Genomic DNA, 26,436 nt, shown 5'->3' with positions numbered 1-26,436 from the left:
TTAAGCTCCCAGGCTCACATCTGGAAGGTGTTGTGCAGGTTTCCTTTGAGGATGAGGACTGAGAGGTCAGCTATGGAGTGATCGTTTTGTGAAGAGTGTTCCCCACAGGTGATGAGGTGGTTTTGTCTTTTATCCCTTATCCTGGATGAGTTCATTAGCGAGCGTAGTGATTGTCTGGTTTCATCCATATAGTTGTTGTTGGGACATTTAATGCACTGGATGAGATATGCCACATGTTGCGATAGGCATGCGTAGGATCCTGAAAGGTGCATTGTGAGGTGCTGGTCATAGCAGCCGTACGGTCAGTGGAGATCTCTTTTCAGGAGGTCAAGCGGATCTGGACTGGGGAGGGCAGACAGGGAGCCAGCGAGTGGTGGAGCAGATTATTATGTCTCTGTCTGTCCGGCTCTCTGAGCTAATCCATCCACGGCCAGCCATCACCAAGGAAATGCAAAGTGAAAGGGCTTTGAGGCGAGGAGCTAAACTGAGCAAGACAGGGAAAAAGAAAGAAGGCAACTGAGACAAAGAACAAGTGAAAGGCAGCCAGAGAGTGTGACTGGCATCTTTTCACGGTCCCCTCCGTAGGCATGTTACACCACTGCAGGGGACATGTCTACACAGCAGCTGGGAGGTGTAATTCACAGCGTGGATAGACTGACATGCACTAGATCTGCTTGAGCTAGTGCACTAAAATGGCAGTGTGGCCATGGCAGCTCGGGCTAGCTGCCCGCATATGTGGTACCTGGGCAATTAGCCAAGCCACTGCCCGTGCTGGTACAGCGCTCATGTGTTTACGTCTCCCCAAGATGGGAATTACACCGCCCAGACAGAGCGCAGACATAGCCCCAGTGTCACTTAGGCATGCACACTTGTCAGTGTGAAACTTACGCCCGTCTCCTCTGCACTGGGCCTGAGGAGCTGGGGGCAGCTGGAGCTGGTGTACTCACACACCAGGAGTACAGCAAGAGTAACTAAGAGGAGGGTAGCTAGATTCCCTGAAATCTGCTCACTAGGCCCTATTCTCCCCACGCAGCATACAAGGAATGCTGCTGATTTCCCGATGGTGCAAGGGGTCACCACCTCATAACCCCTACTCCAACTGCGGCCCCTCCCCTTCCCCACACACAGCTCCCCATGTATACGCCACACCAGTCAGCCCAGCAGCCACTAACCAACCTCTGCCCTTCGATCCCACAAGGATTCCTAGCTTGGGAGTCTCCGTTGTTGCCAATACAATTTGGACTCTCCAGGGAGGAGTAGGAGCGCGACTCCACTCCAGCGTCCTGCCCCACCACCAGAGCCTTCCTTGAATATTTCAGCACCTCCGCTTTGGTGCAGTTCAGAGACACAACACAAGGACAGAAAACAAGGGTTCAGCCCCACTTTGGGGCAAAGGTTCCGCTCAGGACTCTGTTTTATTACCAGTTGGCCTGTGATGTCATCAGAAGTTGCCAAGGACCCATGGGACCAGGTGGAATGGGAGTCAGGACTCCTGGGTTCTATTCCCTGTTCAGTCACTGACTCTCTTTGCAACCATGGGCAAGTCATTTTGCCACATCATGCCTCAGTTTCCCTATCTGTCAGATAGGGATAACAACACCGTCATGAATAGAGCTGGTAAGAATTTTTCAGTGAAACATTATTTTGTTGGAAAATGCTGATTCATCAGGAAGATTTCTGAGGTGCAGAATGAAATTGCCAGGTGGGAGAGCCCCACTTACCCCGGAAAAGCCAATAGCCTGGTGTGTAGGGTACTGACCTATGTGGGAGACCCAGGTTCAAGTTCCTGATCTGAAGCAGAAACCCGAGCCTACACCTCCCACAACCCAGGTGAGTTCTCTACCCACTGGGCTCTTGGCTATTTGGCAGTGGTCATCATAGGCCTCCCATGACAAACGGCGACAGGTCTCGGTTTTGTTCCACATGGGAAAGAAAACAAATGTTGAAACCTCAACATTTTTTGCAGAACAGAATTCTTGTTTCCCAGCCAGCCCGAGCAATGAATTGTCCAGAGGCTATGTGGACCACTGCCCTCCACTGCATGACATCACAACTGATCAGCTGCATGTCAGAAGCCCTATACTGCTAACAGCGTTTGGAGGTTTGCCTTGAACCCCAGTGGAAGCACAAAGACCTGCGTCGCCATGATGTGTGGCATAGTTACTACGACAACCTGAGTATTATAATAAATCCATGACGTCTTCTCACTCGAAGGTGTTGGGAGGCTGATTAATTAAGGTTTGCTAAACAAAATCTGTTATTAGGCCAGCCCTGGAGGCCTTCATGAGTTTCTGCTGCATGAGTTTAGCCTCGGATTCAGACCATCATTGTTAACGTTTTCTTCTCAGGTCACCTCTAACGGCAGCGAATGATAAACTCCAGCCGCATCCAAGGAAGGAAGAGGTAAGCGTGACCCTGCATCCCTGAGTCAGTGACGCGGAGCTGATCACGCAGCGTCACCCGTAGCTCCCAGCTTCCTGGCTGTTGTCAGGAGAAGTATCACAGCTTGACCTTTATTTAAGCCAACTGGCTTTGTTTTGGGGCGTGCGTGTCATGAGTGTAGTCAGACCCCTCCTGAAGTTACTAAAGTGAGACTGTTAATTACAGGAAGAGTCACTACAAATAGAGAGAGAGAGAGAGAGAAAGACCTTGTCATGCTCTCCCTTAATTTCACCTTTTAGAGACAAGTCCAGGCACAAAAGCCACAAAGGTCCTTGGAGCACCTCCTAAAAAAAACATAACGGTACAGGAACCCTGTGGGACATACTACTGCTAATTATGATTCATAAACTCAAGAGCACCTAGAGGCCCTAACAGAGATTAAGGCTCCATCATGCGAGGTGACGTACATACACATAGAGAAAGACAGTCCCTGCTCCAATGAGCTTGCAATCTAAGCCCTGGTCTACACTAGGACTTTAGGTCGAATTTAGCAGCGTTAAATCAATGTAAACCTGCACCCGGCCACGCGATGAAGCCCTTTTTTTCGACCTAAAGGGCTCTTAAAATCGATTTCCTTACTCCACCCCGACAAGTGGATTAGCGCTTAAATAGGCCTTGCCGGGTCGAATTTGGGGTGCTGTGGACACAATTCGACGGTATTGGCCTCCGGGAGCTATCCCAGAGTGCTCCATTGTGACCGCTCTGGACAGCGCTCTCAACTCAGATGCACTGGCCAGGTAGACAGGAAAAGAACAGCGAACTTTTGAATCTCATTTCCAGAGACTGCGGGAACTGTGGGATAGCTACCCACAGTGCAACACTCCGGAAGTCGACGCTTGCCTCGGTACTGTGGAAGCACTCCGAGTTCATAGAATCATAGAATCATAGAATATCAGGGTTGGAAGGGACCCCAGAAGGTCATCTAGTCCAACCCCCTGCTCAAAGCAGGACCAATTCCCAGTTAAATCAATGCACTTGATTAGTTAATGCACTTAGAGCATTTTCTGTGGGGACACACACACTCGAGTATATAAAACTGATTTCTAAAAAATCAACTTCTATAAATTTGACCTAATTTCATAGTGTAGACATACCCTTAATATACAAGACAGACAAAAGCAACATTATTAGCCCATCTTTCATTAGGGAAACTGAGGCACGGAGCACTTAAGTGACTTGCTCAAGGTCATACAGGGAGTCTGTGGTACAGCCAGGAATCAAACCCAGATCTCATGTGTCCCAGTGCACTGCCTTAAGCATAAGCCCAAACTTCCTCTGTTATGATGTCACTCAGCAGGTTCTATAAAAGATGAGGTCATTAAAACAAAAAACACACAATGATGTCCTGGTACCTCTTGAGCTCTCCTGTCCTGCAGCAAGAAAGAGTCTTTCATTAACAGGTTCTCAGTGTTATTCACTAGATCCGCTCAAAACATTTCAAATCAGATTTTTTCCAACAAATATAAAGGAATGTATTTCTACTGATCCCTTTTTTCATCCCAGCTGTAGTTAGGAGTCCCTTTCGAAAACTCAGTTTCTACAGTCATTATATTTTAAAACAATAAGCATTACTGACAAGAGGGATGGTTATTTCTTAAGTTTCCTTTCGTAGAAAAATAGGAAAACAAAAACATTTGGAAATGAGCCTCACTATTACCAGGAGAAATTCATCATGAACATATAAAGATCAAGTCTTTCCAATACTGATTATAAACCAGTGATGTTATGGCAGCTTTTTGCGGTAATAATTTTCTGTCTCTCAGTAATTTACATCAAACAGTCCCGAGGTATGACTACAACACATAAATAATAATATAGTAATAATCCAAGCAATATAAGGTAAAAGGCTGGGGGTTGGGAGCAGTCTGTAGAATTCTACCAGATCTATTTCAAATTATGGAAGGTAACACTGAAGATTTGTTTTATTAGTTGGGACAGATTTCCAGTGGGACCCATCATATTCTCTAGGAGCCCAATCCAAAACCCACTAAAGTCAACGGAATAATTCCCAGGCCCCTCCCAGAGAGTGCCCTACCAGCAGGGATGGATTGGCCTAGATCCAACCAAAACAGTCATAGAGTCAGAGATTAATGCCAGAAGTCCCCACCCGATCATCCAGCTAATCCTAGCAAGTGACCCGCACACACACTCTGCAGAGGAAGGTGCAACCCCCGCAAAGGTCACTGCTAATCTGACTGAGGGCAAAATTATTTCCTGACCCTCACAATGGCCCTCAGTTAGACCCTGAGCATGTGAGCAAGAACCAGCCAGCCAAGCACCTGAGAGAGGAAATGCTCACTGCCACCTCAGAGCACTGGCCCTCCCCCCCGCACCCCACCACCCCATCCAGTGTCCCATTTCCAGCCACTGCCCTCTCTGATGCTTCAGAGGAAGGAGATAAAAAAACTACCCAGAATACACTGGAGTGGGGGAATCCCTTCCAGCTCTCTAGTATCAGGGTAAGAACGGCCTGACCTGGCTCAGACCAATGGTCCATTCAATCCAGGATCCTGACTGCTGGCAGAGACCGGTGGCAGACGCTTCAGGGGGAATGAACAGAACAGGATAATTATCAAGTGATCCATCCCCTGCTGTCCAGTCCCAGCTTCTGGCAATTGGTGGTTTAGGGACACCCAGAACATGGAGCTGAGTCCTTGACCATCTTGGCTAATAAGCATTGATGGACCTATCTTCCATAAATTGACATAACTCCTTTTTGAACCCAGTGTGACAGAGTCGGGCAGGATGTATCTTTTTTGAGATGGGGCAACCAGAACTGCCTGCAGTATTCAAGATGCGGGTGTATCATGAATTTATATTGTGGCATTATGATATTTTCTGTCTTATTGTCTACCCCTTTTCCAATGGTTCCTAACATTCTGTTCACTTTTTTGACTGCCGCGGCACATTGAGTGGATGTTTTCAGAGAACTACCCACAATGACTCCAAGATCTCTTTCTTGAAGTGGTAACAGCTAATTTAGACCCTCATCATCTTGTATGCATTGCTGGGATTGTTTTCCACTGTGCATTACTTTGCATTTGTCAACATTGAATTTCATCTGCGATTTTGTTGCCCAGTCACCCAGTTTTGTGAGAAAACTTTGTAACTCTTCACAGTCAGTTATGGACTTAACTATCTTGAGTAGTTTTGTATCATCTGCAAACTTTGCCACCTCACTCTTTACCCCCTTCTCCAGATCATTTATGAATATGTTGAATAGCACTGATCACAATACAGATCCTTGGGGGACCCTGCTATTTACTGCTGTCTGTTGTGAAAACTGACCATCTATTCCTATCTTGTTTCCCATATTTTAACCAGTTACTGATCCATAAGAGGTCCTTCCCTCTTATCCCATGACAGCTTACTTTCCTTTTGGCGAGGGACTTTGCCAATGGCTTTCTGAAAGTCTAAGTACACTATTATTGACTGGATCACTCTGGTCCACATGTTTGTTGATACCTTCAGAGAGTTCTTCTAGATTGGTGAGCCATGACTTCCCTTTACAAAAGTCATGTTGACTTTTCCCCAACAAATTGTGTTCATCTACGTGTCTGACAATTCTGCTCATTACTATAGTTTCAGCCCATTTTCCTGGTACAGAAGTCAGGCTTGCCGGCCTGTAATAGTCAGGATCGCCTCTGGACCCCTGTTTAAAAATCGGTGTCACATTAGCTGTCCGCCAGTCATCCAGTGCAAAGGCTGATTTCAGCAATAGGTTACACCCCACAGTTAGTAGTTCTGCAATTTCATACTGGAGTTCCTTCGGCACTCCTGTTAGGAGCATCAGTGAGCCCCCAGAGCTGCTGAGGGCTTGTGTCCCTACTGACTCATTGTCTTGCTCTCCCTCCTTTCTGGACCAGCGTCCTCTCCCACCTCATTGCCCCTTGGATCCAACCCAGCTCAGGGACCAGATCCTGTACCCTGTTTTAATCCGCCCCTGCCTGCGAACCACTCCCTCTCATTGAAACTAGGGGGCCATTAGCATGGCATCTCACAGACATCCATACGCTCTCCAGTAGACGGGGCCCCAGCTATCTGGGGCTCCCTGGGATCGTTAATGGCCTGTCTGAGAAGATTTAGTGCTAATGTAAGCGGGGAAATAGTCAAGTTATTGTGGGGAACTTTCCTGGCTTCTGCACTACCCCGGTGAAGTGGGCTAGCGAAAGGATCTGAGTCCTCGCTCCCACTTCCTTTACCTAGAGGTCTCCCTGCCCTTGAGGATTCCCCTTCCCCTCTCCTGTCTGGCAGAGTCCTCGTAACCCCAACAAGGCTGGCCCAGGATTCCTGGGGGGCTCGACCCCCAACCCTGCTGCGGTCATCTAGGACAGGGGCTAGGGCGTCCCCACTCTGGGGTACTCTCTCTGCACTGGGCACTTCTCTGACCCACTGACCATTACATACAAGTTAAAGCAAATGCAAGTTATTTAATCAACAATTAATTTTAAAAAGAATAAGGGGAAATGGGAAAGGGTGAAAGGAAACATCACCCCGCTCTGTGGCAGGGAACTTCACAAACAGTGTCCTGGGATGTCAGGGCAGTTCACAGCCTGTTCCTTGTAAGTTCCAGGCCTCCTGCTCAGGCCCTGGCTGTGCTGCAGGGATGCCCTGGGTTGGACACTTGCTCTGGTGGTGGCCACACGCTCTCAGGCTCTAAGTGGTAGGACCCTTCTGCCCTGTGTTGCCCCCGCCCTGTTGGGGTTACGATCCAAGCCTGGCCTGCAGAGCCTCGTGGCTGAGGCGTCTCCCTGTGCTGGGCCTGCTGCCCAGGGTCCCCCTCGCTCTCCCCAGCTGCTCACCGCACCCAACTCCAGACTGCTCCAGCCCCAGCTCCACCACTTGGTCTCTGCACCGCTGCTGCTCTGCCCCCAGCTCCCTGGGCTGCCTCTTTGGCCCCTCTGGCTCTGGTTGCTGCAGCTCTGCTCTCAGGACAGGTCTGCTTCCTGGGCTCCTTTTCTGGCCCCTCTGGCTCTGGCCCAGCTCTGCTCCCCAGCTCAGCTCGGGCCCTGGCTTTCTCCTTAGCTCGGCTCCACTCTATCTGACCCAGGCAAATCCAGCTCACAGGGAGGACGGGGATCTCCCTGGCCTCCTGACTCCCTGATTAGCCTGCTCGCCCTGTCCTTCAGGCTGACCTGGAGCATTGGCCTCTCCCCATTGTTCCTGGGGACTGTCAGTCTCAGGGTCCTGATTCCCCATCAACCCTTCCCCCTTTTAGTACTGGGAGCTAGCAACTAAAACACCCCACTGAATGTTAGTAAAGGGGCAACAGTCCCCTGACACTAAGAAAGTTGCTGGTGTTGCCCCTGCTTATACTAGGGCTTTATGAACGCTGGGAGCCTCGGATGCATGTCTCTAAAGAGAAAACTTTGCATTCCTCATGCAACCCAACCCCCCAGGGCAACAGCAAGGGCCGACTGACCCCTCAACCAGTCAGCCTTGTCCAATCCCTACTGCTGGCGGGTTGGTAGCAAGGTAACAAGAACAAGTCTCAATGCACTGCAGTGGTTTCATCTCCCCCCTTTCGGTCGGGGTATTAACTCCCAGAAAAGCCAGTGCCAGAGCAATCACCATGCAGAAGTCAACAGCTACCATCTAGCAATGTCGGCTCAGGGGCACCACAGGAAGGAATTGGGGTAACTGGGAGGTGACTATTGGCCAGTGTTGCCTTGTTAATAGTGGTCACCTTAGAGTCCTGATCCAAAGCCCATTGAAATCAACAAAAAGGCTCCCACGGCCTTTTTTGGTTTTGTTACCAAGAAGGCCAATGGCATATCGGGCTGTATTAGTAGGAGCATTGCCAGCAGATTGAGGGACATGATCATTCCCCTCTATTCAGCACTCGTGAGGCCATCCAGTTTTGGGCCCCCCACTACAGAAGGGATGTGGACAAATTGGAGAGAGTCCAGCAGAGGGCAACGAAAATGATCAGGGGGCTGGGGCACATGACTTACGAGGAGAGGCTGAGGGAACTGGAGTTATTTAGTCTGCAGAAGAAAAGAGTGAGGGGGGATTTGATAGCAGCCTTCAACTACCTGAAGGGGGCTTCCAAAGAGGATGGAGCTCGGCTGTTCTCAGTGGTGGCAGATGACGGAACAAGAAGCAAAGGTCTCAAGTTGCAGTGGGGGACATCTAGGTTGGATATTAGGAAACACTATTTCACTAGGAGGGTGGTGAAGGACTGGAATTGGGTTACCTAGGGAGGTGGTGGAATCTCCATCCTTAGCGGTTTTTAAGGCCCAGCTTGACAAGGCCCTGGCTGGGATGATTTAGTTGGGGATTGGTCCTGCTTTGAGCAGGGGGTTGGACTAGATGACCTCCTGAGGTCCCTTCCAGCCCTGATATTCTATGAGTCTATGATTCTTTGGATCTGGCTCCAGGTGCCTCTTATCCCATGGCTTCTCTGTGCACAGGGCATGTTACCTCTGCCCAATCTAGGCAGTTGCATTGCCGGCAACCAACAGGAAGCTGCAGCTGTCCTTCCTGCAGAGCCAGATTGCACCAGTTTCAGGCTGCAGAGGGGGGAGGGACACGTCTATTTTATTTTTATTTATTGAGAGTTGTGGGGGGGGACTCCAGCCCTCCCATGTTACATAACGGTAACAGGAGCTGAGATGGCAGCTGTGTTCCCTCCTCTCCGAGTGCAGGAAGGTAATTGCCTCTCTGGCTCCAGTCCCTGAGAAACCTTTAATATATGTCCCTGCCAACTTTGAGGCCTTGTCCAATCTTGACAAATTGCAGTGGAACAAATCCTGTTTGGTTGTAATACAGCGATTTGAGAGAAGATGGATTTGAGAAAGATGGCAGGTCCCACACTGCCTTTAAATGTGTTTTGGCTTGGGGTACTAACGGAGGAGAACGCATGGAGTCCTCCCGGTTTTAAGGGCCTACTCGGGCCTGACACAATAGCCCTGCCCCTCCCCGCACCCCCCCACCCCCCCGAAAGAGGATGGATTCTTATGGGACATTCCGACTGTAAATTGATTCCCTCTTGTCCTCTCCCCCTCTGGCTTATGTGGAACCGGAGCTATGCTAGGAATAAAAGATCAACAGCGTCGGTATGATTAACCCTTTAAGGGGGCTATTTTCGAAATTTTTTGTTGGCACTTTCTTAATTAAGTCATTCAGCACCCTGAGATATTTTTAATCTATATGTTGTCAAGAGCCAATCAGAGGAAGCACCGTACTGGGCGTGAGGCGCTCCCATCAGCTGTTTGTCACCTGTTGTTTGCAGCACAAAGGAGCTGCCTGAGCTCCAATACAGTCTGATGCATGGTGAAAAGCAGCCGATCAGCTGGCAGAGACCAGCCCCACGTTGTTCCAATCTCCAGCAAGGAGCGTGGCAAAGAGGTGCCAATCCACCAGCTGGCATAAGATCTTAAGAACACAGGAATTGCTATCTGGATCACAGGTCCACTTAGTCTAGTATCCTATTCCCAACAGTGGGCAGTACCAATGCTTTAGAAAATGGTGCAAGAAACCCTGTTTTGTACACGTACACACACACACACTCATATATATGCAATGTATTCGTTCTATTTTACCTATTACAAACAAGTTGTAACCATATATATATGGTTTGATTAATATATTTACAGTAATAGAGATAGTTGAAGATCAGAAATTTCATCCCACACAAAATTCTGGGACTTCAAAGTTGAGTTTTGTCCCAGTTGGGACAAAAAGTTCAGATTTTCTGCAAAACAAAATATTCCAAAAATATTTCCTTTTTCCTTAGTGAAATATTTCATTTTGGTAAGACTCAAACACTTTGTTTTGGCTTTATTGTTTTGACATTTGTTATATTAATTATATTGTATAATATTTAGAATGAAAACCTCAAAAGTAAATGCTTTGACCTTATCCAAACATTCTGATAACTTCCCAGAAAAATCTCTATGAAACTGATATTTCCTCAAAAATGTTTCAATTTTGTTGAGTCAGCATTTTCCAACAGAAACATGCTTCTTCCGAAAATTTTTGCCCAGCTGTATTCAGTATAAGCAACTTGTGTGCAAAGATGGCCATTTTTAATAGTTGAAGCATATTCTCAATGGTGACCTATCACTTGGCCCAACAGCAGTCTTTTAGAGAGGAGAATTGGAGGCTAGGGACTTGAGGGGCGGACTGTCAATGGCTAGCATTGAGGTGTCTTCAATGCACAGACTGAAGTCAAAAGCATTGATCCAAATTCCCCCATCCAATCCAACAGAGATCAATGGGCTGGCGCAAGTGTGTCTAAGAGCAGGACTTGGTCTCTTCTATGTTCCTTAAGTAATTAGCATCAAGGCTACTAATTAGTAATTAGCATCAAGGCTACTAATTAGGGCAAAAAGTTCATAACCTGATAATTGACTTGATTAATTCTGCCTCAATTTTTGGTTTGCTAATTGTCCACCATACAGACTGCGGTTTTCTTAGATTTACTTGTTATTCCAAGATCCTTCACCAGTTCATGTCTGTGAAGAATTCTCCAGCTATAGCTCATTGACAAAAAAGGGTTGATGGGATTTGGTATGTGCGCTCTTCTGACTGGCCGTAGCAGTCTGCTCCTTTATCAGACAATCAGCCTTCCAGTGAGAATATTCACAATTATGAACTCAACATTTGTTGCTTGTGAAAGTTCTGCAATATGTCTCTGTTGGCATAGGTATTGCTACCCATAAATTCATTCGCTACCATGTGCACAGAAGCAAATACATGCATGCACACATGTGAAGCAAGTTCGTTTGCAGAAGATTTGCACTGGGTGCCCAATTTTATTAATAATATTGTGCAGCAGATTTAAGTCACACTTGGCCAAATTCTGTGCTTCTTGCCCAGTGGCATCATGCAAAAATCTAGAGGCGGGGGGGGGTCAAATTATCTCAGTACTCCAGTGATGTCAAGCAAGCTCGTCATGGCAGGGACTGTCTCTGTCATCGTCTGTGCAGTGCCTGGCACCGTAGGGCCCTGGCCACTAGGACCTACCATGATGCAGATAATGCAAAGGATGTTGCACAGGTATAACTAAGTAGAATTTCGACACCTGACTCTTGTATTTGTAGCTGCCTTAGCTATTAGTTTGTGGTCAAATAAAATGCAATGATGTGGTAAGATACTGGAGCGTGGTCTAAGCTTTCCTGGAGCCAACCAAGAAGCACTTAGAAAAAAATAAGCTATCTGGCCCCAGACCAGAAGAAACAACCATCAGTTATTGGAGCAAGCTTCTCAACCCCCTATGGTAGATTTCTAAGGGTATGGCTACACTGCACAGTTAATCTGGATTCTTAGCAGGGTTTTAGCCTGCAGCTCCAGTCCTGCAGCGCTGACTGTGCTGGGCACCCTGCTCCAGATGATGTGACCTGGTGCACAGGGACATTTGGTCCAGCTGGACCCACATCAGCATGATGGAAGAACAGCTGGACCAAACCAGAGTGGTGCTGTAGGACCAGTGGTGCTGCAGGAGCACCCAGTGCAAGGTGAGTGTGGGTTCTGCCATCCTCCCTGGGGCGGGACCTGCCCTCACCCCCTAGGCTTCCCATGCAACCCTTTGATACATTCCAGTGACCCAGTTCTGGGTGGTGACCCACAGGCTAAGAAACCTGGGTTAGAGCATGGGCTCTGCTTTAACTCAGGCCGGTATGCGCCCACTTGGCCGTGAGGACGCAGGCTAAATCACTCAAGTGTTGACAGTCCTCCATTGCCTTCCCACAATTCCCCCCGAAGGACGGACAAGTTCTCCCGCAATTGACAGGGAAAGATTCCTAGCGCATCTCAGCACACAGAACCGTGGGTCACACCCCCAAACACACACCGGCGAGTGCAGAGACAGTAAGAACACGGTAATGCAGGTAGGACTTTGCAACAGGGATGCTCACACGTGGGCCAGGCTAACCTAGGTGCCCAGACCTGGGCGCCAATCGCCCAGGTTAACTGTGCAGCATAGACACAGCCTTAGAGACAACAATCTACACAACCCAAGCCCTGAAATAAATAGCAGAGAACGTCGTTCAGTTTATGCCAGCCTCAGAATAAACAGTCTTATTCAGTTGCAAATAATGCACATTTCATCCCAGCAACCTTTACTCTGCCCCAAAATGAATGGAACCATTGCATTAGAAACCTCCAAACATAAACACAATGTGAAACCCTTTGGGGGGAAAACCACAAGGGTTGTATGTGTTCAGATAGCACACGCAATGTAAGTGAGCGGTGTAAGTGAAAGTATTCTTCTCCGCAGTTGCACCTCACAGCGGGATTACTCCTGGGTTTTGAGACAAGGTGCATAGTTCATAGCGGATAGCTCAGTGGTTTGAGCCTGCTAAACCCAGGGTTGTGAGTTCAATCCTTGAGGGGGCCATTTAGGGATCTGGGGAAAAAATTGGGGATTGGTCCTGCTTTGAGCAGGGGGTGGACTAGATGACCTCCTAAGGTCCCTTCCCACCCTGATATTCTATGGCTAACTATGTCAGTTTTCTTCTAACGTTAACGGATAACTCCGTCTCTGTCCAGCTGAGGATCTTATTTCCATGCACAACTGCATCCTCACTAGTCTGGGATTCCACGATTCCTGTTAAACTATCTGATCACTTCAAAAAGCACAAGGCCCTCTACTCCCTACCCTGAATCCAGCTCTGTTGCTGGGGCTCTGGTCTCCAAGACCTCCAGACAAGACCTATCCTGTTTACTAAGCACTCAGGAGGGTTGGAGAGAAAGCACAGAACTTCCACCACCACGTAAGCACTCACCTCAGCCTGTATCTATCTAGGCTTCTGAAATCTCCTAGATCACACTGGGCATGCTCAGAGGCTTATATTACTAACTTCAGCAGTGCCTCACCCATCCTTACATTACATTATCTCATTAGCATAGCCTCTCCCACCTGAACGTGTACATGCACATGGGAAGAACCAGTCCCTGTTCTAAAAACCTGACTCTATAGATAGGAACAGTAGAATTATTGTTCGCATTTTGTAGTTGGAGAACAGAGACACAGAAAGATCAACTGAGCTGCCAAGGTCACACGGGGAGTCTGTAGCAGAGCTAGGAATAAAACCCAGCTCTTCAAACTCCCAGTCTAATATTTTACCCCCAAGCCCATTCTCCTTCACCTAGTGCAATCGCTTGTCTCAGCACCCTCTCCTTCTACGGGGACAGAGATGCCATGACTAGCCTCGGTTTGAAGAGAGAAAAGAGCTTTGGTCTGGTTTGCAATGACAGGTCAACCCGAGGGCTGGGCCATAACTGGAAACAAAGACAAAAGAACCTTAGACATGTTTAAAAGCAATCACAACAAGCCGCTCCAGGTGCCATCCAGCGTCCATGGCTGCAGATTCAGCTGCCTGACTTGGGAGAGGAAGGGGAAAAGTACTTTATTTCCAACCCCAGTGCTTTTGATGAGCTGCTATATTGCCCTTCATACTCCTCCAGTCTCAATAAACCTGGCTAATTAGCATCCTGACCACTCAATTAATTAGGCAGTACACTTAATTATGACAAACTACATTATCCGCTATAGCCCAGAGTCCAATGGACATTAGCGTCAGGTTATGTTCAGTAACAATTTGATTTGAGAGGGAGTTTATTGACCAGAAAAGACATATGATGAGATTAAAATAATCAGTAGAACTAGCTCAGTTCTACTGGCTTGTCGTAGCTGTGGGCTTCGGTTATAAAGAGATAGAGGATGATCAAATTAGTCGCTTCATTCTCATTAAGAGCCACTGCATAAACGGAGAGACATTGGCAGAGTGGGCAGGGAGAGGCAGCCAAGCAATAAAGGGGGTTTCAAATAAGATGCAGGAGGGTGGGCTGGGTTTGGTTTTTATTATGATTATTTCCCTCTCTCAGCCTGCAATCGGGCAAAGAAACCGAGAGGTGATGTTCCCCTTCTGGGGGCTAACGGAGGAGGGATCCCCTAGAAAGGGTAGACACAGCTTCTGTACTTGCTGCTCTCGTCCAGACGCTTTGGTGACGGGCAGCGGTGTGACACACCAGATCTCCCTATCCCCACTGTCTGTCTCTCCATTTATCTAGCCATCCCCATAGGTACCCACTTATGGAATTATCTATCCCTATCTCTACTATCTAACATCTATTGCCATATGTACCCTTCTGTTTACCCATTCCTATACATACCTCACTAATGATCTATCTACCCACATACATACCCCTCTATCTATGCCGCACCTCTAATTATCTACCTATTCCTGTGTTTACCCCTCTATTTAACTGACCTTGTATGTATCTTTCCATCTAATAATCCATTTACCCTCATAAGTACCCCTCTAACTATCCATCCTTACATGTAACTCTTGCTTTTATCTATGCCTCTACGGACCCCTCTGTATAATCTGCCTCTCTGTTGATTGTACCCAGGAGCCATCATCGCCGCGTCTAGGCACCAAGGAATGAAAATTCTCCAAAATGCTGAGCTGTATGGTGGAGATGGGCCACCTCTAGGATGTGGTGGAGCCACCAGCATGGATGCTGTAGGCATCACCTCTATTTAATCTCCCTCACTCTTCTCCCCACACCCACCAAGATTCCCTCTCTCTTTCCCCCCACAGCCACAGCTGCTTACCTCCAGGCATGGCCAAAGGGTGCGGGGAGTAGCTGTTCTTCATACTCCATCACTACCAGGCCTTGGAGGATGGTCTTGCGGTTAGAGACAGGAGTGAGCACTGCGGCTCCTGGGTTGTATTCTTGACTCTGCACACCTGGCTCACTGTGTGTGTGAACTTGGGCAAACAGCTGCCACCCCGTGCCTCAGTTTCCCTCACTGTCTGTAAGGCACATTGATGCAAGGTTCTACCATGGGTCAAGCATCTTCTCTCCCACTGTGGCAACAGGGTCTTATTCCAAGAACAGGCCCTGATGTTTGTTCTGCTAAGCCATAGGCGGAGCTAGCCTATTGACTGTTAATGGGCAAACACTGAAGCAGACCTCGCAGTGCCATGCATTGCTCAGGGTTGTCTCACAATCTGGGGCCCTCCCATGAACTGGCCACCCTTTGGCTGTGGGCTTCGTGGATTCCCAAAGCCAGCCCCTGGGAGATGTTTGGTCCATGACCATGTGGAACTGCCAGGTCCCTGGGGAAGGCTGAAATCTGCCCCGTTGCACTTCTTCTAAATCGGGGATTCTCAGCCCGTATCAAAACACAACTCCCACACTCCGTGTCCGTCCTCCTCATATACATCCCAGAATCCTTTGGAACAGGTCCCACACTGCTTTGCACAGATTGCCATGGGAATCAGTGCAATGGATTATCAGATGCATTCCAGAAGGACCTTGATACTGTGTTAGAAAACCAGTGTCAGAGGAAGGCCAGGACCTCCCCTCCCCCTTATCCTGTCATTTGCTTCAGGCTCCTTCAGTGGCAGTGACCCACAAATTTCAATATTGTCCTAGATGCAGGGAGACATCAGTGATGCTGGAACACTTTTACCCCTAGTTCCAGCACCAATGGGAGATGTTCCCCTGACATTGCCCAGTGATTGTGAAACTGCAGGACTTTCAGGAGGTTATAACCCAGCCGAGAAGGAAGAATGGTCTTGTGCTTAAAGCACCAGGCCGAAATTTAGGAAAGCTGGGTTTGATTCCTGGCTCTGCCATAGGCTTCCTGCATGACCTTGGGCAAGTCACTTAACCTCTCTGGTCCCCATTTATAAAATGGGGATAAACACACTTCCTTTCATCTGCCTTTTGTCTTGTCCATTGAGCCTGTAAACTCTCTGGGACAGTGACTGTCTCTTATCATAGAATCATAGAATATCAGGGTTGGAAAGGACCTCAGGAGGTCAACTAGTCCAACCCCCTGCTCAAAGCAGGACCAATCCCCAATTAAATCATCCCAGCCAGGGCTTTGTCAAGCCTGATGTCATAAATATAAAGGGAAGGGTAAACCCCTTTGAAATCCCTCCTGGCCAGGGGAAAGCTCCTCTCACCTGTAAAGGGTTAAGAAGCTAAAGGTAACCTCGCTGGCACCTGACCAAAATGACCAATGAGGAGACAAGATACTTTCAAAAGCTGGGAGGAGGGAGAGAAACAAAGGGTCTGGGTCTGTCTGTATGCTGCTTTTGCCGGGGACAGAACAGGAATGGAGTCTTAGAACTTTTAGTAAGTAATCTAGCTAGGTATGTGTTAGATTATGATTTCTTTAAATGGCTGAGAAAAGAATTGTGCTGAATAGAATAACTATTCTCTGATAGTGATTGTCAGCCTACAGAAAAAGACAATTCCCTTGTCTCTGCTCTGGGCCCAAATTAAAGCAAAAAACCTCCAACTGCTTGGAAACCTGCTTACCCAGCCCAAAGAAAAAGCAAATGGGTAGAACACACACCCCCTATTTACTTTTAGGAAGAAAAGAAAAAAAAAAACCTCTGGGTTGGAAGACTGTGAATTTCCCTGCAGGAGTTAAGTACCCTGCCTCCAGGCAAAGAAAACCTGCAATTCACAAGATAATCCCCTTTTGTCTCTGCTTGGCCACAGTTTCAGCTTTCAGTTTCAACTGCTTTCTGGACTTCCTTTCCAAAGGAAAAAAAAATTTCCTTTTTAAAATCTGTATTTCTAGTTCAAAAAATCTCAACTGGATCTCAAAATGATTTCAGGTTAATCCCACCACTGTGCCACCATGTCAAGGTTCCTCCCCCACTCTGAACTCTAGGGTACAGATGTGGGGACCTGCATGAAAAAACCTCCTAAGCTTATCTTTACCAGCTTAGGTCAAAACTTCCCCAAGGTACAAAATATTCCCCCCGTTGTCCTTGGACTGGCCGCTACCACCACCAAACTAATACTGGTTACTGGGGAAGAAATTTTACAGCCACGTTTTGTTTGTTTATTTCTAAACCTCGGGTGTAAAATTAGTTAAAAACAGAGAGGTTAGAATGACCAAATCCTCAGCTCGACTACAGCTGGAATTAGCCAAATTTCAGGCTGAGGAAAAACAAAGGGAACATGAAAGACAGATAGAACTCATGCGGCTGGAGAAGGAGGTACAGGAGGCTGCCCACAAGAGGGAAATGGAGGCAAGGAAGCATGTGGAGGAGGAGAAGGAAAAAGAGAGGAAGCATGTGGAGGAGGTGGAGAGGATAAAGGCCCAGCAGAATATACCAACAAACCCTAGCAATCCTTCTCCAGGTACCACTTCCCATCCCAGAAAGTTCCCCACCTACAAGGCAGGTGATGATACTGAGGCCTTCTTAGAAAACTTCGAAAGGGCCTGCCTTGGGTACAACATCTCTACTGACCAATACATGGTAGAGCTGAGGCCGCAGCTCAGTGGACCCTTAGCTGAGGTGGCAGCTGAAATGCCTAAAGAACACATGAACAAGTATGAACTGTTTAAATCCAAGGCGAGAGTCAGAATGGGGATAACACCCGAGCAGTCTCGTCGGAGGTTCCGAGCCCTAAGGTGGAAACCAGACATGTCATTTACCCGACATGCCTACCACGTTGTGAAACATTGGGATGCCTGGATATCAGGAGCAAGTGTTGAATCTCCAGTAAATTTGCCCTTCCTAATGCAAATGGAACAATTCTTAGAGGGTGTTCCTGAGGAAATAGAAAGATACATCCTAGATGGGAAACCCAAAACTGTAATTGAGGCAGGAGAGATTGGAGCCAGATGGGTGGAGGTGGCAGAGAAGAAGAAAACTGGTCACAGTTGGAGTGGAGACCAGAAGGGACCACCCCAGACCACACCCTATTACCGGGGGCTGCCCAAAGCCCCACCTACCTCCCAAAGAACCCTCCAGACCCCTTATCGTCCCACCACCCCATTCTCCAGCAACCCTCCTCGCCCCAGTGACCCGTCAGCTGGACGATGTTTTAAGTGTAACGAGCTGGGGCATGTAAAGGCCAACTGCCCCAAGAACCCCAACAATTACAGTTCATTGCACCGGAATCACACCAGAGGTCCACAGGCCCAGATACCTCCCAGATACCCTTGGAGCGGAGGGAAACTGTGAGTGTGGGCAGGAAGAAGGTCACCGCGTGGAGGGACACCGGAGCACAAGTGTCAGCTATCCATGCTTCCTTAGTGGACCCCAATTTAATCAACCCAGAGATCCAAGTGACGATTCAACCCTTCAAGTCCAACTCTTTCAATTTGCCTACAGCCAAGTTGCCTGTCCAGTACAAGGGCTGGTCAGGAATGTGGACTTTTGCAGTCTATGATGATTATCCCATCCCCATGCTGTTGGGGGAAGACTTGGCCAATCATGTGAAGCAGGCCAAGAGGGTGGGAATGGTCACCCGCAGCCAGGCTAAACAAGCCGTGAGGCCTAGCTCTGTTCCGGAAACTTCTATCAGGACCCAGTCAGAGGTGATGGACCCGGACCCCAGGCCAATGTCTGCAACAGCAGTAGTGGATCCAGTCCCAGAGACCCAGACGGAACCAGTCCCAGAACCGGAACCAGCCAAACAACCAACACCAGACCCTGTGCCAGCACTGAATCCAGTACTTGCAACCTCAACACCAGAGGGCCCCACTGAACCTGAACTGGCAGCAGCCGATAACCCTACACAAGAGGCTCAGCCGGAGCCTGAATCCCAACATAGTGCACCAGCGGAGAGCGGTTCACAGTCAACAGAAACAGCTCCATCCCCTATATCGCTTCCAGAGGGACCAAGCCTAGGTCCCCAATCCAATGAGGGACTGATGTCTCCAGCATCAAGGGAACAGTTCCAGACCGAACAGGAAGCAGATGAAAGCCTCCAGAGACCTTGGACGGCGGCACAGAGCAACCCACCGCCTCTCAGCTCTTCTAATCGATCCAGGTTTGTTACAGAAGGAGGACTTTTATACAAGGAAACTCTTTCTGGTGGACACCAGGAAGACTGGCATCCTCAGAGACAGTTGGTAGTTCCAACTAAATACCGGGCCAAGCTCTTGAGCTTAGCCCATGATCACCCTAGTGGCCATGCTGGGGTGAACAGGACCAAAGACCGTTTGGGGGGGTCATTCCACTGGGAAGGAATGGGCAAGGATGTTTCTACCTATGTCCAGTCTTGTGAGGTGTGCCAAAGAGTGGGAAAACCCCAAGACCAGGTCAAAGCCCCTCTACAACCCCTCCCCATCATTGAAGTTCCATTTCAGCGAGTAGCTGTGGATATTCTGGGTCCTTTTCCGAAAAGGACACCCAGAGGAAAGCAGTACATACTGACTTTCATGGATTTTGCCACCCGATGGCCAGAAGCAGTAGCTCTAAGCAACACCAGGGCTAAAAGTGTGTGCCAGGCACTAGCAGACATTTTTGCCAGGGTAGGTTGGCCCTCCGACATCCTCACCGATGCAGGGACTAATTTCCTGGCAGGAACTATGAAAAACCTTTGGGAAGCTCATGGGGTAAATCACTTGGTTGCCACTCCTTACCACCATCAAACAAATGGCATGGTGGAGAAGTTTAATGGAACTTTGGGGGCCATGATACGTAAATTTGTAAATGAGCACTCCAATGATTGGGACCTAGTGTTGCAGCAGTTGCTCTTTGCCTACAGAGCTGTACGACATCCCAGTTTAGGGTTTTCCCCATTTGAACTTGTATATGGCCGTGAGGTTAAGGGGCCATTGCAGTTGGTGAAGCAGCAATGGGAGGGATTTACACCTTCTCCAGGAACTAACATTCTGGACTTTGTAACCAACCTACAAAACACCCTCCGAACCTCTTTAGCCCTTGCTAGAGAAAACTTACAGGATGCTCAAAAAGAGCAAAAAGCCTGGTACGATAAACATGCCAGAGAGCGTTCCTTCAAAGTAGGAGACCAGGTCATGGTCTTAAAGGCGCTCCAGGCCCATAAAATGGAGGCATCGTGGGAAGGGCCATTCATGGTCCAGGAGCGCCTGGGAGCTGTTAATTATCTCATAGCATTCCCCACCTCCAACCGGAAGCCTAAGGTGTACCATATTAATTCTCTAAAGCCCTTTTATTCCAGAGAATTAAAGGTTTGTCAGTTTACAGCCCAGGGAGGAGACAACGCTGAGTGGCCTGAAGGTGTTTACTACGAAGGGAAATGTGCTGGTGGTGTGGAAGAGGTGAACCTCTCCATGACCCTTGGGCGTATGCAGCGACAGCAGATCCAGGAGCTGTGCACTAGCTACGCGCCAACGTTCTCAGCCACCCCAGGACTGACTGAACGGGCATACCACTCCATTGACACAGGTAATGCTCACCCAATTAGGGTCCAACCTTACCGGGTGTCTCCTCAAGCTAAAACTGCTATAGAACGGGAGATCCAGGATATGTTACAGATGGGTGTAATCCGCCCCTCTGAAAGTGCATGGGCATCTCCAGTGGTTCTAGTTCCCAAACCAGATGGGGAAATACATTTTTGCGTGGACTACCGTAAACTAAATGCTGTAACTCGCCCAGACAACTATCCAATGCCACGCACAGATGAACTATTAGAGAAACTGGGACGGGCCCAGTTCATCTCTACCTTGGACTTAACCAAGGGGTACTGGCAGGTACCGCTAGATGAATCTGCCAAGGAAAGGTCAGCCTTCATCACACATCTCGGGCTGTATGAATTTAATGTACTCCCTTTCGGGCTGCGAAATGCACCCGCCACTTTCCAAAGACTTGTAGATGGTCTCCTAGCGGGATTAGGAGAATATGCAGTCGCCTACCTTGACGATGTGGCCATATTTTCGGATTCCTGGGCAGACCACCTGGAACATCTACAAAAAGTCCTTGAGCGCATAAGGGAGGCAGGACTAACTGTTAAGGCTAAGAAGTGTCAAATAGGCCTAAACAGAGTGACTTACCTTGGACACCAGGTGGGTCAAGGAACTATCAGCCCCCTACAGGCCAAAGTGGATGCTATCCAAAAGTGGCCTGTCCCAAAGTCAAAGAAACAGGTTCAATCCTTCTTAGGCTTGGCTGGTTATTACAGACGATTTGTACCGCACTACAGCCAAATCGCTGCCCCACTGACAGACCTAACCAAAAAGAAACAGCCAAATGCTGTTCAGTGGACCGGAAAGTGTCAGAAGGCCTTTAACAAGCTTAAAGCGACACTCATGTCTGACCCTGTACTAAGGGCCCCAGACTTTGACAAACCGTTCCTAGTAACCACAGATGCGTCCAAGCGTGGTGTGGGAGCAGTTTTAATGCAGAAAGGACCTGATCAAGAATTCCACCCTGTAGTGTTTCTCAGCAAAAAACTGTCTGAGAGGGAAAGCAACTGGTCAGTCACTGAAAAAGAATGTTACGCCATTGTCTACGCTCTGGAAAAGCTACGCCCATATGTTTGGGGACGGCGTTTCCACCTGCAAACCGACCATGCTGCACTGAAGTGGCTTCACACCGTCAAGGAAACTAACAAAAAACTTCTTCGGTGGAGTTTAGCTCTCCAAGATTTTGATTTCGACGTCCAACACATCTCAGGAGCTTCTAACAAAGTGGCTGATGCACTCTCCCGTGAAAGTTTCCCAGAATCAACTGGTTAAAATCGTCCTTGAGATGTGGAAAATATTGTTAGTCTTTATGTACTTGGTAGTATATTTAGAGATGCATGTGTCTTATTAACTCTGTTTTTCCTAGAGCTCCAGGAAGAAATCCCAGCCAGTGTTTCACCCTAGCTGAGATTTGGGGGGCGTGTCATAAATATAAAGGGAAGGGTAAACCCCTTTGAAATCCCTCCTGGCCAGGGGAAAGCTCCTCTCACCTGTAAAGGGTTAAGAAGCTAAAGGTAACCTCGCTGGCACCTGACCAAAATGACCAATGAGGAGACAAGATACTTTCAAAAGCTGGGAGGAGGGAGAGAAACAAAGGGTCTGGGTCTGTCTGTATGCTGCTTTTGCCGGGGACAGAACAGGAATGGAGTCTTAGAACTTTTAGTAAGTAATCTAGCTAGGTATGTGTTAGATTATGATTTCTTTAAATGGCTGAGAAAAGAATTGTGCTGAATAGAATAACTATTTCTGTCTGTGTATCTTTTTTGTAACTTAAGATTTTGCCTAGAGGGGTTCTCTATGTTTTTGAATCTAATTACCCTGTAAGATATCTACTATCCTGATTTTACAGGGGGGATTTCTTTATTTCTATTTACTTCTTCTATTTTTTATTAAAAGTCTTCTTGTAAAAAACTGAATGCTTTTTCATTGTTCTCAGATCCAAGGGTTTGGGTCTGTGGTCACCTATGCAAATTGGTGAAGCTTTTTATCCAACATTTCCCAGGAAAGGGGGGGTGCAAGTGTTGGGAGGATTGTTCATTGTTCTTAAGATCCAAGGGTCTGGGTCTGTAGTCACCTAGGCAAATTGGTGAGGCTTTTTACCAAACCTTGTCCAGGAAGTGGGGTGCAGGGTTTTGGGAAGTATTTTGGGGGGAAAGACGCATCCAAACAGCTCTTCCCCAGTAACCAGTATTAGTTTGGTGGTGGTAGCGGCCAGTCCAAGGACAACGGGGGGAATATTTTGTACCTTGGGGAAGTTTTGACCTAAGCTGGTAAAGATAAGCTTAGGAGGTTTTTTCATGCAGGTCCCCACATCTGTACCCTAGAGTTCAGAGTGGGGGAGGAACCTTGACACCTGACCTTAAAAACTTCTAAGGAAGGAGATTCTACCACCTCCCTAGGTAACGCATTCCAGTGTTTCACCACCCTCCTAGTGAAAAAGTTTTTCCTAATATCCAACCTAAACCTCCCCCACTGCAACTTGAGACCATTACTCCTTGTCCTGTCCTCTTCTACCACTGAGAATGGTCTAGAACAATCCTCTCTGGAACCACCTCTCAGGTAGTTGAAAGCAGCTATCAAATCCCCCCTCATTCTTCTCTTCCGCAGACTAAACAATCCCAGTTCCCTCAGCCTCTCCTCATAACTCATGTGTTCCAGACCACTAATCATTTTTGTTGCCCTTCGCTGTACTCTCTCCAATTTATCCACATCCTTCTTGTAGTGTGGGGCCCAAAACTGGACACAGTACTCCAGATGAGGCCTCACCAATGTCGAATAGAGGGGGACGATCACGTCCCTCGATCTGCTCGCTATGCCCCTACTTATACATCCCAAAATGCCATTGGCCTTCTTGGCAACAAGGGCACACTGCTGACTCATATCCAGCTTCTCGTCCACTGTCACCCCTAGGTCCTTTTCCGCAGAACTGCTGCCTAGCCATTCGGTCCCTAGTCTGTAGCTGTGCATTGGGTTCTTCAGTCCTAAGTGCAGGACCCTGCACTTATCCTTGTTGAACCTCATCAGATTTCTTTTGGCCCAATCCTCCAATTTGTCTAGGTCCCTCTGTATCCTATCCCTGCCCTCCAGCATATCTACCACTCCTCCCAGTTTAGTATCATCCACAAATTTGCTGAGAGTGCAATCCACACCATCCTCCAGATCATTTATGAAGATATTGAACAAAACCGGCCCCAGGACCAACCCTTGGGGCACTCCACTTGACACCGGCTGCCAACTAGACATGGAGCCATTGATCACTACCCGTTGAGCCCGACAATCTAGCCAACTTTCTACCCACCTTATAGTGCATTCATCCAGCCCATACTTCCTTAACTTGCTGAGAAGAATACTGTGGGAGACCGTGTCAAAAGCTTTGCTAAAGTCAAGAAACAATACATCCACTGCTTTCTCTTCATCTTACCACGCATCTGTACAGCACCTGGCAGAGGAGGGCCTTGAGCTGCTCCTGAAACACAAATAATAATGAAAGAAAATCAAATGGAATCCTTCCATACGGGAACTGGGTTAAGCAGAAGGCAAAGTCTGTGGCAAGAGGCCCCGGTGTCTTGCACTCCCCGATGGCACATTCTGCCTGCCATGCACCCAGTCTGCAGCATGGTTCCCCAGGGACAATATCTAGCTTTACTCAGATGCACACGGATCCTGCATGTTGCACCCATGCCCCAGGTATACAATCCCAAATGTGGCTAGGCGCTAGGCTGGCTATGCGAAACATGGATCTGAGTTACTACAGAGAATTCTTTCCTGGGTATCTGGCTGGTGAATTTTGCCCAAATGCTCAGGGTTCAGTTGATCACCATATTTGGGGTCAGGAAGGAATTTTCCTCCAGGGCAGATTGGAAGAGGCCCTGGAGGTTTTTCACCTTCCTCTGCAGCATGGGGCACAGATCACTTGCTGAAGGATTCTCTGCTCCTTGAAGGCTTTAAACCATGATTTGAGGACTTCAATAGCTCAGACATAGGTGAGGTTTTTCGCAGGAGTGGGTGGGTGAGCTTCTGTGCATTGTGCAGGAGGTCAGACTAGATGATCATAATGGTCCCTTCTGACCTTAATATCTATGAATCTATGAACCTATGTACTATCTGCACACCTAAGGAACCAGTCCTGCATTCGGTGCACACCCACAGCTGCCCAAAATGTTAGCTTGAGCCCTAAAGATACACATCGAATGTATCCCAGGTCAGATCCTGCACCCATATAAGTCAGTGAGACGACTGTCTGCATATCTACAGCATGCTGTATTGCCCACGAGTGACACTCCCTATTACTAAGGTTTCCAACACTTCCCGTGAAATGACCCTGTTTTCACGTGCTTGTAACTTTGCCAAACTTTAACCGTCAGGGCTGAAATTTTTCAGGCCGGGTGTCTCCCTCACGCTGCACGCTTTGAGAAAATTTCAGACAAACTGGTCCAACTCTTTCCTAGAACAAGCCTAAGTGGAAAAGACTTTGTTTTGCCCATGTTCAAAAATTCTGGCCACCATTTCTTTGAACAGCTCTAGTGCCCCTATGCTGTGGAGAAGGAGCTGGAAATGGTTAGCTTTTTTGGTTAGCGATGGGTGTTTTGCTGTCCCCATGAAAATCCTCCCCGATCTGGACAAATAAGAAGTCTTTGAAAAATCGCAGTTCACACATGCTCAGTAGAAATTTCTTCAATTTTTGGCAGCCAAAAATCTGTGAGGAGCCCTTCCTCACTGACTATGACCCTGCCTTCCACAGCTCCTAGCGCTCACTGGACTGCCTGTGTACTGTCATCACAGCATGTCTGAGCATGCTCCAGCCCCAGGTTATGGGGGGGAAGCCAAGCTTTCCCTGTAGAGGCTTCTCCAGACGGGGCACAAAACTCAGAGGAGGGAGCCTGTCTCACTTGTGCTCTCACTGGTGGCCCCTGCTTGGAGGAGGAAGCTGCCTGATTCAAATGCAGAGGGGACAAAAGCTGGACCGCAGGGAGGGGAGGAATGGACTGGGACAAGGAGTTTGGTGATACTGAGACTGCAGGGCAGGGAGAGAACTTTGACTGGGAACTGGTGGGGGAGGCTGGGACTTGTTTGGCCAGGAGCCTGGGATCCAGGTAGCCAGAAGGGACACAAACTGGGGTGCAGGGTTAGAACCAAGCAAAGAGCCTGGGACAAGTAGCCAGGGAAGAACGAGGCTGGGGCAAGGGACCCGAGAAGGGCTAGCGGGAGACTGAGGTTGGTCGAGGAGCCCAGGGATGGAGACTAGGACTGAGAGCCCGTGGATGGAGAGGAGAGAGAGATTGGACAAGGAGCTGAAGGGGGCAAAATGGGACTGGCTGAGCAAAGGAATAAGACGCTGGAGAAGCAGAGACTGGGAGTGGCTAGGAAAGGAGAATGGGAGGGCACAAGGACTCGGGGTGGGGAAGAGACAGGACTGGGACAGGGTAATGTTGGAAGGCTGGGGGGGGGCAAAGAGACTGCGCCCAATAGAGCACACTCCCCTCCAGAGAATGGAACCCACGGATCCCTCTGCCATCAGCAAATATCTGTGAACCCCACTGGCAAAGCGAGAGTCTCATCCCCCTCGAATGCTGCTCAGCAAAGAGGTTGACAACCTACTACTGCTATCAGTGAGTTCATTTGTTTAAGTGGCAGAGGTCTGTGTGGTGAATCTAAAGGTACCAAGCCCGCTGACGAACCATGGGGGTGATGCAAATTCTGTTTTTTCACTTTGCTTTTTAAAAAAAAAGACAACGAGAAATTGCACAGGAAAGCTACATTAGAAGAACATTACTGCAGTTGCCAGGTCATGCCTTCAAACGCGAGGAAAGGCCAGAGTTAAGGCTGCCTGT

Source organism: Caretta caretta, chromosome 2 (assembly GCF_965140235.1).
Source record: "Caretta caretta isolate rCarCar2 chromosome 2, rCarCar1.hap1, whole genome shotgun sequence".
Classification (NCBI taxonomy): domain Eukaryota; kingdom Metazoa; phylum Chordata; order Testudines; family Cheloniidae; genus Caretta; species Caretta caretta.
This window is presented reverse-complemented; position numbering follows the sequence as displayed.